This window comes from Anas acuta, chromosome 22, assembly GCF_963932015.1.
Source record: "Anas acuta chromosome 22, bAnaAcu1.1, whole genome shotgun sequence".
In the NCBI taxonomy this organism is placed as follows: domain Eukaryota; kingdom Metazoa; phylum Chordata; class Aves; order Anseriformes; family Anatidae; genus Anas; species Anas acuta.
In genome coordinates, this window is record NC_089000.1 from 7577030 (window position 1) to 7589254 (window position 12225).

Genomic DNA, 12225 nt, shown 5'->3' on the forward strand with positions numbered 1-12225 from the left:
CTTTCTTCCATTTGTTTTGACTTCCCCCCCCCCCCCCCTTGTGGTTTTCCTATTTAGAAAGCGCTTCAGCTCCAAGGGTGATGAACAAACACAAAGCGCCTGCTGCAGGATCCCCATCTCTCCGAAGGGAATTCCCTCTTGCTGCTTGGAACAAAACCAAAGGCAGAAACAGCAGAGATGCAGAAGCTGATCTCGCTTCTCCATGCTTAAGCCAACTCCCTGTCAGCATCCCAGGCTGGGAACAAAGGCAGAGCCTCGCCAGGGCGACCTGGGGGCTCCTTCCCACAGAGGGCCGGACCAACCCCGCTCAGCCCTGAGGGCCCCCTGGATCAGCCCCCCGCCCATTACACCACACGAGGAGCGCCCACGTTCTGCTCAAAAACTGAAGTGAATTCTCTGCAGGTCATCGCTTCCATTGCTGTGAGCGACACCAGGCTGAGGGCGCTGCTCGTTCCCAAATGCAGCGTTTGGGCCAAATCTAGACCTAAATCCGGCCCCGCCGCCCGCCCCATGCCCCCAGCCTGGAACCCCAGCAGCACCAGGCGCGACTAAAGGCCTGCTCCCCGAAACACTTCCACTTCAGAAAGCCCCCAGCCAGGCTCCTGGCCCGGTGCAGACACACTTCAGGCACTAACGAGTTTGAGGACAGAGGCAGCACAACAGCCATCACGCTTAACGAGGCCGTGCGCTCGGGGGGCAGGAGGCACAACGGCAACTGCGAGGGAAGGAGCAGGGATATAAAAGACACTGGGACATAAACGGTCCCGGGGTTTATTTTAGCCGGAGTTAATGCAAGGACTGCATAGGGGCAGCTCATTGTTCTGTTTTCATAAAGTCATTTAAGTAGCAAATGGCCCCTGAAACTGATACTATGGCTTGAGTCATGTTGGAAGACGTATTGAATTAATGATGCAGGTGTGGGTTGTTGTTCCAAAAAACTTTTTTATAGCAACAGTGGGAGAGGAGAAGGGAGGGGGGGAAGTTAAATGAAAAGATTTGGTCTATGTTATGTTTTTCTAATATTTGAATTTTAGCTAAGATTACTCTTTCTCCTCTCTTTAATATATTGTTTTAAATAAAAAATGCTAATAAATCTTGAGAGAAATATGTCATAGTGGAGTTTAAAAACTGTAGTGCAATATATAACAGTTCATAAAATATTCTATTCAAATAGCCAAAATTGTAGTGCATTTGGACCAGAAGTAGTTAACTGCAGGAACAGCATTTTATTAGCTACTAAAATTAAGAAAGAGTACTGCTGTTTCACAGCCAGATAATTAAGTACCGTTTTCTCTTTTTTAATACTATAAAATTAAACTTCCTGTTTAAATGGCCTGGTGGGGACTGTAGGCAAAGGGTCCTCTGATGAGCCCTCCGGGCAAATCCAGAAACACAACATAGCACTTATTCACACAAGACTTTAACAGGGTGGAAAACACTGTGATTGAGTAAAAAAAATGCTGCAGTAAGCGAAAAATTGCAGGTAATAAATCAGAGATCCATTTTTTCACATCATTTTGGCTAATCCATTAAATCTCAGTGCAAAGGAATCTATCAGAAACAGAAGCCACTGCCTTCAGTTCTACATCTCCAAACATTATTAAAACCGTGCAAGCACCAAAAGAGCCCAATTAAGCCCAGCACACCGAAGAGATGTTCCAGTCACCCCTGGCCCACCAGTTTCTCCTGGCTTCTCTTTTGTCGGGGACAGTTTTGCTAAGTCCCTTTAGAAGGTATTACCCTTCAGTAGGGTGAATTTTTTCTCCATGTTGCTTTGCAATCTGCTTTTTCACTTGATCTCTCAACATCTACCCAAAATAAATTGCCAGTAGCAAAATAACGCCTAGGTTATCAACCTATAGTAGGTGCACTTTTCTACCCATCAATCTTACCCTGTTACGAACCTGTACGCTGTGAAAGAAAGTGACTCCTGTTTTGACTGGGAAGCACAAATACCATAAAGAGAATTAACCCAACTTTGCAAATATGAACATGAATTCTGACAGTCTATAATTAAATGGTGAATTTGCACTATGCAGCACCCTATTAAATGAAATATTGCTGCACAAAGCAGGCAAGAGGCTCACCATTAACTACCCAGCCCCTGGTTTTGTGTGTTATAGGCTCGGTTTTATTGGCTCACATCGAATGTGGAAAACGCACAACCTGCAGATGCTGCAGCGTGTGTTCCTGCTGGCAAACGACCAAGCAGCATCTCCCACCGGGCTCAGCAGGAGCAGAGCCCTTCGGTGCCTGAAGGGCCGGGTCCCAGCAGACGAGAGCTGCTTGCCTCACTGTTGGTGCACAACGGAAGAGCCGACCTGCTCCCATTCATTGCTCCAGTTGCAGTTTACTTTCTATTAGAAGCTGGAGAGATTAAAATCACCCGTGAAGGCTTACTAATAAAACACTGTCCTCAGTTTTTACCAAACTGTACAAGTGCTGTTGGTCTGCTCAAATGTTTCATGTTTTGTCCAAAACCACATACTAATAAAACGCTTCCATACACCGCTAAATTACCAAGAGAAAGAATAATGTTATGGTTAAGGCGCTTTATTAGGTCTGGGGAGATCCGAGACCATTCCTTGCACTGCAGATGATGTCCTCTGGACCCTGTGCAAATCACCTACAGGGAACGTATCCCCACCACGTGTTAGCATCCAGAAGAATAGGTGCCTGGCTTTAAAAGGTCACTTAAATTCCTCCCCAGCCTATGGGAAGGTAGGGGCATTATTTCAAGACGGGATGATTGACTTCACCTTAAAAATAATATTTAATGTTTGGAGTTGATCGATATGTGCCCAATATGTGCCATACTGCTGCCGTCTCCTACAGCCTAGAAATAAGAGTTTATGTTAGCGCTGTATGAACCACGTGTTCCTCCTGACAAACTATTGTACCACCTCACAATATTGTACCAGCTCCAATTATAAACAACTCTGGGATTCTAATTAAAAAAAGATGAGCGAAACTCAAATTCCAAAATACATTAACTAACCTAAAGTCAGGATTGACTGAAATATTTGATTACATTAAGACATTACTTCAAATTTCTAGCATTGTATGCCCATGCTATCCTATAGAAAATACTAGATTTAGAAAAAAAACATTAGAAATGACTGAAAATCTATAGTTACACTTGATCATAGCATGAAGATGTACTGCTTTATTCTGCTACAGCTTTTGGTTACATTTTTTCTTCTAAAAAGTGTTTTGATGTATCCTGGTTCTGGCACCATTTCCACCTAGCACCAGAGCTACCCATCTCAGAGCAGCGTGGGATTTGCCTTGCTTGGTTTTCATCATCAATTGCAAGTTAGCTCCGGTTCCCTGAAAGCCCAACATCACAGGCTTCTGGAGAGCCTCAAGGGGTGCTGTGGGGTGTTTTGGGGGCAGGCAGTTCAAAATAATTGGGACAGGAAAGATCAGGAGAGTACCTGTGTCAGTGTTATTTGTGAAGCGTCCTCGTGGCTTTCAGCAGGCGAGGTAAAACACCGGGCCAAGCACCACATAGTCCCCTCATGAGATCTATCATGATTTTTATGTTATCTTTAGAGAAGCTAGAAATGGAAACGCCACCCGTCGCTTTGTCAATTCTGCCCCCAGCGCAGCAGAACAATGGCATTTCAGACACAAATTTCTCCTGGGGGCAAGCAGCGGCTCCTACTACAAGGAATCAATTCTCAGTTTCACAAGTAAACAAGGACAGACAAAAGAAATAATATTTTTTCCATTGCCCCATCCCACAACGTGAAAAAGCCAGACTTGTGCCAGCGGTGAGGACGCGTCTCCTGCTCGTCCCACCGAGCTTTGCCTAGCCCCATGGCTTGTCATTAGGAGGGCATCTTGAGCCTTTTCACACTTATTTTCCTGGCTTAGCCGTAGGTGTGTTTTCAGCTGTTCTCAAGTGTCCCCTCAAGTGTCCCACTGTCCACAGGACACAGTAGCTGTGAAACTTTACTGAAGGCTTTGCTCGCAAAAATCCTTTTGTGCATTACGGTAACGCAACACCGCATTTTCATAACGAAATACATTTCAAACCTTAAAAGAGAAAATAAAGTCTTTTATGTTGCTATTAAGTTTAGGTAAAGCCTGGTTATCAGATTTCATCCCTCTGTTCTTCTGGGGCCACTGCATCAGATTGCTCTCCCGATAAGCCACCGAAGCTGCAGGATCTCCTTCATGCATCCTGTGCTCAGCACCGCACGAGCTCTCCGGGAGAGACTAAACACTTGAACTACACTGCAGTGAAGAAGTGCTTTGCATTATAGCAATAATAAACTACTTCTAGAAGGAAAATCACACTATGTAATGTTTAGTCTCATTTAATCTAATATTGGTTGCTAATGGGCTCTGATCTTGCTTGTATATGTAAGGAATTCATTCCAACCAGTCAAGTGTTGAGATTAGCTTTTGCATTTCATTTGGAGCGCTCAGCACTTGATACCTGAGTAGGTCAATACAAGCTGCTTTAAAAAGAAAAGAGCAAGATCTGAAGGAGTTACAAACTAATACTCTAATAACTTGTTCTATTCATTTCCTATTAGCTTTGAAAATGATAGCAAGCATATAAAAAGATGGACAAGACCATGCAATATAGAGAGTAAACCTTTAGAAACAGAGGCACGTTTAAGTCCTCCTAGAATAGTTTTTTTTTTTTCCCCAGAAAGCATCAGAACACAGCAGAAGTATGAAGCCTATATTAGAAAGGTATGTGACAGGAACAAGGTAACAGAATACCTTTCAGATTTTGTTTTGCTGAACTGCAACAAGACAGAAATGCAGCTTTAAAGAAAAATAAATTTAGTCTTCCTGTTTGGGTGAAAAGAAACACGACTGTTATCTAAGGGAGCATCCTACCATTGCAGGCTATAATGGTGTCAGTGAATAAGACTGTCTGAGATTTTATGCTTCTACAGTTTTCCCATATATTCATTTCAATCCAATAACCTTTTCTAAATTTAATTCACCTGGTCCGCAGTCATATTTAACTTTGTCAAACTTCAGTTGCAGTGCTACACACACCATTGCAACCTACGTTTGGCAATATTTAAATTCATATACACAGGATTGCACGGGTCACACAGCAATATGGATAGCACTGGAAGTACCGTATTACAAAATTATTGTAATTTCAGCAAAAGGTGATAGACCAAAAATATAACAGAAGTGGGATAAAGGGATTAAAAAGCATCAGGTTCTGCATCAGACTAATTTTGAATTGGATCATCTGGAACTGTGGCCAGCTGGAGTTAAGCAAGGGGTTGCTAGCAGAAGAAAATACCTGTCCTGAGCCCAGTATGTACATCACAGCCATTCAGTGTGGTCTCTTCCCCTCCTGCCCTTTTTCATAGGTTTGGGTAAAGCTGTTTTCACAGATGAGTTCCCTGAAAACTGTGTTCCCTACTGCCACGTACAGCTGGCAGAGCTCCTGGAAGCCCAGGCCCGCTTTCCTGCAGGTCTCACATTAAGTACAGGAATGGTCCAGCCAGACGTTCAGTAAGCCTGAGACAAATCACAAGACCCAAACCACACATGGACATGGCCACATTGGCTGGGCAAGTTTCTGGGTGGAATTTTAGGGTTCATTACCCCAGTGAAACACCTAAGAAGAGGGAACCCATACAAAGTCTTAAAAATCTGGGCCAGCCTCCCCCCGTCACCGAGCGCTGCTCCAGCCGCTCAGCTTTGTCTTTTACCTGCCTAGGTGAAACCTATTTTTCATCTTTTTAAAGCCCGTTTTTATTGCACAGCCCCGCTCCCGTCAGCCATGCTCTCCTCTGAGTGCCCGGCGAGCAGAGCAGTAATCTCTGCATGAGACGCCCTAATTGGCAGCAGAGCCCTGGCCCAGCCAACATCTGCAGCTGGTTTCGGTGATAATAAATCAGGGCTGGGGGGGTTTCAGCGTGGCAAGCAGCCAAGGAGCTTTCCTTTCCCCATTTAGCCAAGAAGTGGGAAGACAACAGGGAGGACTGGGGCGGAGGAGAAGCACTCAGCCCCGTCTCCAGCTAGCCATCGGTCTCCCCTCCGACGCCCAGCTTTCTGCGGAGGGGCTGGGCTGCTTCCCCCGGGCTGGTCCTAAAAGGATTTCTGAGCTGCCCGAGCTCTGTGTGGTTCTGTGGCCACCTCATGCTCGCCGGAAACACCTCCACAGAGAAGTTCAGTCCCCAGCACGGATGCTCAGACCCAAACACTGGGTTTCTCCAGTTGCCTGTTGCACTGACAGGCTCAGTGAAGACCTCTACTCAAAACCCAGGTGAAACAAACCATGGGTGTGAGGTAATTCTAATTCTGAACAGGGGAATTCAGGCTAAAAATACTCAAAGGCTGGGCCTGCCTAAAACACCAAGGAAATTGACACTTAAATGCTTCTGAGTCTTTTCTGCTGAATGTTGCAACAAAATTTTATACTACAGTTTAGGACAAGTTTTGCAAGATAGATTGCTCAGGTATTGAGCAAGTTGGAGACAACGCAGAAGAGTGATCTACAAGTGTTAGACCTTGGCTCATCGTGCAGTGAAAGCGTCCCCACCACACGGGAAGATCACCATGGTTTGAATGGAAGAGTCCCAGTATTTGCTTTTGCAGTATTTTCCCCCCATAAAGTCCTTACAATACTCTTCTAAAAGCAACAGGGACTCCTGCAGACATCCCTCGTGCCTTTCAGGAAGCCATCATCAGATGCACAGAGCAGAAACTAACAATTTTTTTTCCCTGGCTTTATACAAGGCCTGTTCTCAGGTGTGTAAAAAGAATCTCCATGTATTCAAAAGCAGCAATGTTATCAACTGCTGATGACAGCACCATAAAAAAGAAAAAATCCCTTAAAGAGGTGATAAAGAAAACTAACTCAGTAATACCCACCTCTTGATGTTCTCTTTCCATTTTAAGACCACTCTGTTCAAAGAACAATTGCTCAGATTGTAGGCTACTTTTAAAGGTGGCTGGTGGCATATTGATCCACTCTGGAAAATTATTTCTGCCCGCAGCCTTCCTGCTGATATGCCAGCCCAACACCTGGCTGTGAGGGCTGCCTTCACAAGAAGCTTCCCACAGCCCCAGGTATTCGGGGCATTCTGCCTCCTTCACGCACAGCTCATCCCGTCACATTTGGCTTGGCCCCAGCCCTTCCTTCAGCCCCAGCTCACACCACCACGTCCTGTACCAAGTCCTGCCCCTAGCCCAGGCCTTGTCCCTATTCCAGGAGCTGCATTCCGCAGCAGATGCCCACCTCACCCACACAATCACAGTTACTTTTCCTCTAACACCTCCCACCACAGCCAATTCTTACGAACTAGCTGCAGTGAGCTGCTGCTGCTATCGGAGATGCGCTGGCTTTATAGCCCTAGCATGTGAGTTGGAAGCGAGTTGTGCAATCAACATAAACCCCACCCCTGTGACACCAAAATCACCACAGAACGTAGGAGAGCGATTCAATTACAGAAGAATTCAGCCCTTTACAAAGCAGCAATGGTAATTAGCATAATTAAGAATACTTGTGCCACTTCTGCAATGCCACCTTTGAGAACTGTAAACAGTCAGGTATTACACAACTGGGAAGCAGCGACTCACATTTGCAAAAGCAATATATCTGGCAGGAAGTATTTCTTGAGCTTAAACTCCAGAATCCATGGAAGGAGCTGTGCGTGATATCCTGTTTGAAGGCATTTCTAATTTAAATTAATGACCTGAAGGATATCTCAAGGCAATAATGATCTTATTGTACTAAATCCTGCAATAGCTGAAATGAATTATAAATTCCTCTAACTGATTTAGTGGTTAACGTTCTGAATCACAGCTAACCAATGCAATGCTCTCTGAGTTCCAGCATCAGATTAGATGAAACTATATAGGCTGTCTTCCACCTCCCTGGCTGGTTTGGAACAGGCAGTGAAAAATGTTCTCCTTCTGAGTCAGTGGAAAGCAGAGCAGCCCTGGAGGTGATAAGCCTCGCCTTCTGGGAAGGTAACCGCATTTCATCCGGGCACCTCATTTGCAGCACTCAGCTCAGAGATGCTCGAGTGTCCCAGCAGCAGAAGAGCCGGCTCGCAAACACCAAGGTGAGCTCAGCAACAGGAAGAGAACTGCTCCACCTAAAGACAACTCGAGGTTTGTCACTGAGTTTTTATAAAGTGTGATTTGACCAAACATGAAACTCCTGAAAATTTACATCGCACACACCATATCGTTTGCCCGTGGTAAGGTTCGTTCTTACTCTGGTAGCGATTTGCACATTTGTAAGCCCGTACACCACACGTACACAGCACGCAGTCAAAAACAAGGTGGATACGATTTCCCTTTGAAAAGGCATCTAACCAAATTGCCCCCGCAAAAGAGGGCTTTCAGCAGCTGAGAAAAGTAGCCTGTTATTGTGTCTGAGGGCCAAGCTGCACATGAAACAATTGCTCAGGACTTGCATTTCATATTTTTTTTTCATAGAAAGCCTGATGACTATACATGTATTCCTCACTGTATAATCTTAGGGATTCTGTATAGATCAGAACAGCCTTTTTATATTTAATTTGAATTTCCTTAGTCTGTTAAAGATGCAGTAAACAAAGCATTTACTCCAAACGTGTCTCTAGTTTAAATTCTAGAGATATTGCTAGTATTAGGCATTGTATTCTGTTATGAACTTAAAGGACAAATCCAGCTGTAAAATGATTTACTAAACTTATTAGCAAATCCACAACCCATTTCCAAGTGAAATCTCAACAGGTTTATTGTTGTGATGCCTGACCAGGAGGAAGTCAGTGTTTTCAACTCCGTTTCCTTTTGAGCTGAGCAGATTTGTTTGAACCCCTAATTCAAAACACAGCCTTAACTTTCCCAGCCCACATAGAGAAAAAACACTGGTGCGGGTGGAAATAAATCACCAGTGCTTAATAATTAATTATTAACAAGAACCTTGCAGAAGTGGAACTACTGAGCTGCATTTATCTCTGGCCAGCCTTCCTTCTGAGAAGTCCCGGCAGCGAGGAATGACCTCTGCACACCTCCACGTCCCAAAGCCATGGGACACAGTAGCTCCAATTGTCATTGTTCTTTTTGCTGTTTTCTCATTTGTGCCTAAAAGCACACTCAAACACAGAATCAAGTCAATACTTAGAGACACCAGGATGAAATGCAGAAACCACACGACACAAGAAACTTCCCATCTCACAAGTGGCTAATTTATTTCCCTTGTTTCTCTCCTTCCCCGCTGCACGCTTTATTATTTTAAGGCCCTTTTCTCAGGGACAAACTTTGCCTCCCATTATTTCTAGCTTGCACCCAGTGTTGAAAGCTTAAAAAAAAATGATAAATTAAATGAGAAGGAAATGTTTAAGGGTTCCTATTCATAACAAAAATACTTAAGGCAGCTTGGGCCATGAATCTTCCACAAGCAAGTTGAGATACACATAAAGAGCCTGATTCAGAAAAGAAGTGTGGAGGACTTTCATGGATGCCTGCTGTTCGGTGGATTTATGGGGGTAGAAGCTGGTATGTGGGCAGAGTCCAGGCAAGTAATTAGTTCCTTGCAGAACTCAAATATGGAGTTAGGTTTTTCCAATTGTTCAAAGGCTTTTTACCCAAGCGGCGGGTCAGCAGTAAGCCGCTCTGCTGTCACGTTGTCCAGTGCCTGCTCGCGCCGTGGCTGAACGCTGTGCTGAACTGGTTGCCCCTCGTGTGTGAAGATTAATGAGTGATCGAGCCCTGGTTTTTAGTCAGTGGAGACACGTGCATCTAATTAAAGGATTCAGAAATCTGGCAGAAAAGTCTCATGGTGTTTTTCAAAGCCACCCATAGTTTTTGTTTGGTTTAATTTTCCAGTTATGCCCAGTTAATAGGGATTAGCTTACAAACCTCATTTACCTTTTTCTATGTCAACTTTTCGTTAACGTAGTGGGGAAACCGCTAGATCCATAAATCCTGTGGACTTAAATCATGTGTTTACCCACGGAAGAGGAATAGGCCTGGACTATGGCAGAGAGGTGCCCCTGTCATCATGTCTCTCTGACACAGAGGACCACCTTTTGGGTTAGGTCCCCATCATCTGTCCTTTCGGCTCTGATGATTTTCAACAAATGTCAGCTCCTGCCAACAAACCAAGGTTCTGGGCTTTTTTATAGCCCTGGAACCCACAAACTGAACCAGGACCACCCATTTCGCATAAACAAACAAAAACAAGCCAAACTTCTGCAAGGACTGGCCCAAGACAGACAGAAAGGCTTAAACTCCTTTTTGCAGGCTGGGAAAGATCTAGTAGCTTCTTTCTACAGAAATGTCTTGCTCATACCAGGAAAGATAAGACATTTCAGGGATTTCCACACTAACAAGCAGCAACAATAGTCATTTGCACATTTAAAAGGAATTTTGCAAGCCGTTTTCCCACAGTTCCACCTCTTAAACCCCCCCCACTCCTTAGACACAAGCAGGCTAGCTCAGACTCGACTCCCATTTTTGTTTAGGCATTTCCTCACAGAGCAAGATAAAATACATCGTTGTATTGTTGTGAGTAGTTTACTCTGAATTGCTGCCAAGTCAGCCTGAGAAGTTACACTTTGCTCAGAGCAAGAGCTCGTGCATGACAGCCTGGGTGTGCTGGAGAAGCAGCCCTGGAAGTAAACTAAGTACATGTTAATCAGCCTGTGTCTGGACTGCTGCTGGTGGGGAATAAAACAATCTCTAACCCACATAAAATGGTGAAACATTCATCCTTAATCTGAACCACCTCTACATTCAGCTGTGCTGAGCACTGAGACCTTCATGTATAATATCTCCTAACATCCAAATTTGCCTGGACTTTCAATTATCCAGACAATAATGAAAACATGTTGGTGAGGCAAGCATCAGGTTACAATCACAAATTCTTACTTCAATAACGGCCATAAAACAGAGACCCAAAGCATGTTTTTTGCTTTTTTTCCAAACATTAGCAACTCATCTGATACTTAGTCCAAGGATCCAGTTTCCTGCAAGCTGATGACATGTGAGACCACAACCCCGAGGCTGATATTAAATTATACATATATACATATATAAATATACAGAAAGAAAACCTGTGAAATTACAGACACAGATGTGTTATTGGTGTCATAATTTTTTTCCATTAAACACCATATTAGGTTTATCCCCTTTCTATACTTGAAAATCTTCACATATAAAAGATGAATAGCAACTTCTCAAGGGGATCCTTGTGGTTTAACCTTGTTACAGGAGGTCAAATGCAACATACAAACTATATTGGTACAAAGATGACTGTAAAATGGAATTAGCCTTTCGCTCGCCGTTCAAATGGAAAGGAAGCAAACTTTCACATGTCTGAATCGCTCCCGCTGCAGACCCCCAGAAGGGACTCGTGCGCAGGGGTCTCAGAGCAGCTTGAAGAGCACATTTTGTAGAGAAAGAGCTATCAACACAAGGCCCAGATCCTGACTGCCATGATATTACACTTCTGAAATGCTGAACCATACCCATATAAGTCTGAAGCATTCCAGGCTCCCCCACCTCGAAGAACCCACTCCTCCTCTCGCGCACGGGGCACCAACCTGCTCAGCTAACGGCGCTATGAGGCTCCTCACTGCTGTTTTCTGTCAGGCAGGAAGAGAAGACTTCGACCACTAAGAAAGAAAGAAAGGAAAAAATTAGTATAATAAAAAGAGCTGGTGAGAAGCAACATCAGAAAAAGGACTCGTTTCCCACTATGCTCGTTTGCAAGCTCCCTTCGTGGAGCAGCTGGGTCGGGCCTGGGGTGAGGAGCAACCACCACTACCCTGCTGAAGGGCACAGCAACACTAACATCGATTTGTGAAGCTAAGAAGCACACTAACTCCTGACACACCATTTATAACACACAGGACTCTTACTCACAGCCTAGAAGGGCTCCACGGGCTCGCTGCCTTCCTGCAGCCCCCTCAGAGCCCCCACACCACCACAGCTCCCACCTGCCCATGGCCGCCAGCGCGAAGGCCGGAGCCTTCACTGCAAAGGCACCAGGAGGCTTCCCACACAAGTCACCACCCAAAATCACTCTCACTGCAGGGCCAGGCAGCTGAGAGACCAGAAAACCCTCCAGGTTCCTCTGGAAAGGCCTGAACATACCAGAGAGTGTCCAGGAGTGCAGGGCCTACGTGGCATGAAGAGCTTAAGGTGGAGTCAGGGCCGGCTGCAGGGCGGCCCCATCAGCGCACACCTGCAGCTCACCTGGGCCTGCCCCGGGCTGATCAGCAAGGGCCGTGCTCC

At 45.0% G+C, this 12225-nt stretch overlaps 1 protein-coding gene across 2 annotated transcripts in view; it reads right to left on the bottom strand.

Annotated features, from left to right (window-relative positions):
- Positions 1-12225, bottom strand: part of LOC137843467 (actin-1-like) — a 53996-nt gene extending 41771 nt beyond the window's left edge. For both annotated transcript variants that reach the window (XM_068658751.1, XM_068658749.1), the window contains exons 1-2: positions 12085-12225; positions 11532-11603 (exon numbers count right to left, since the gene is read on the bottom strand). The gene's annotated coding sequence lies outside the window, so the exon portion shown is untranslated. The remainder of the gene's footprint in view (positions 1-11531; positions 11604-12084) is intronic.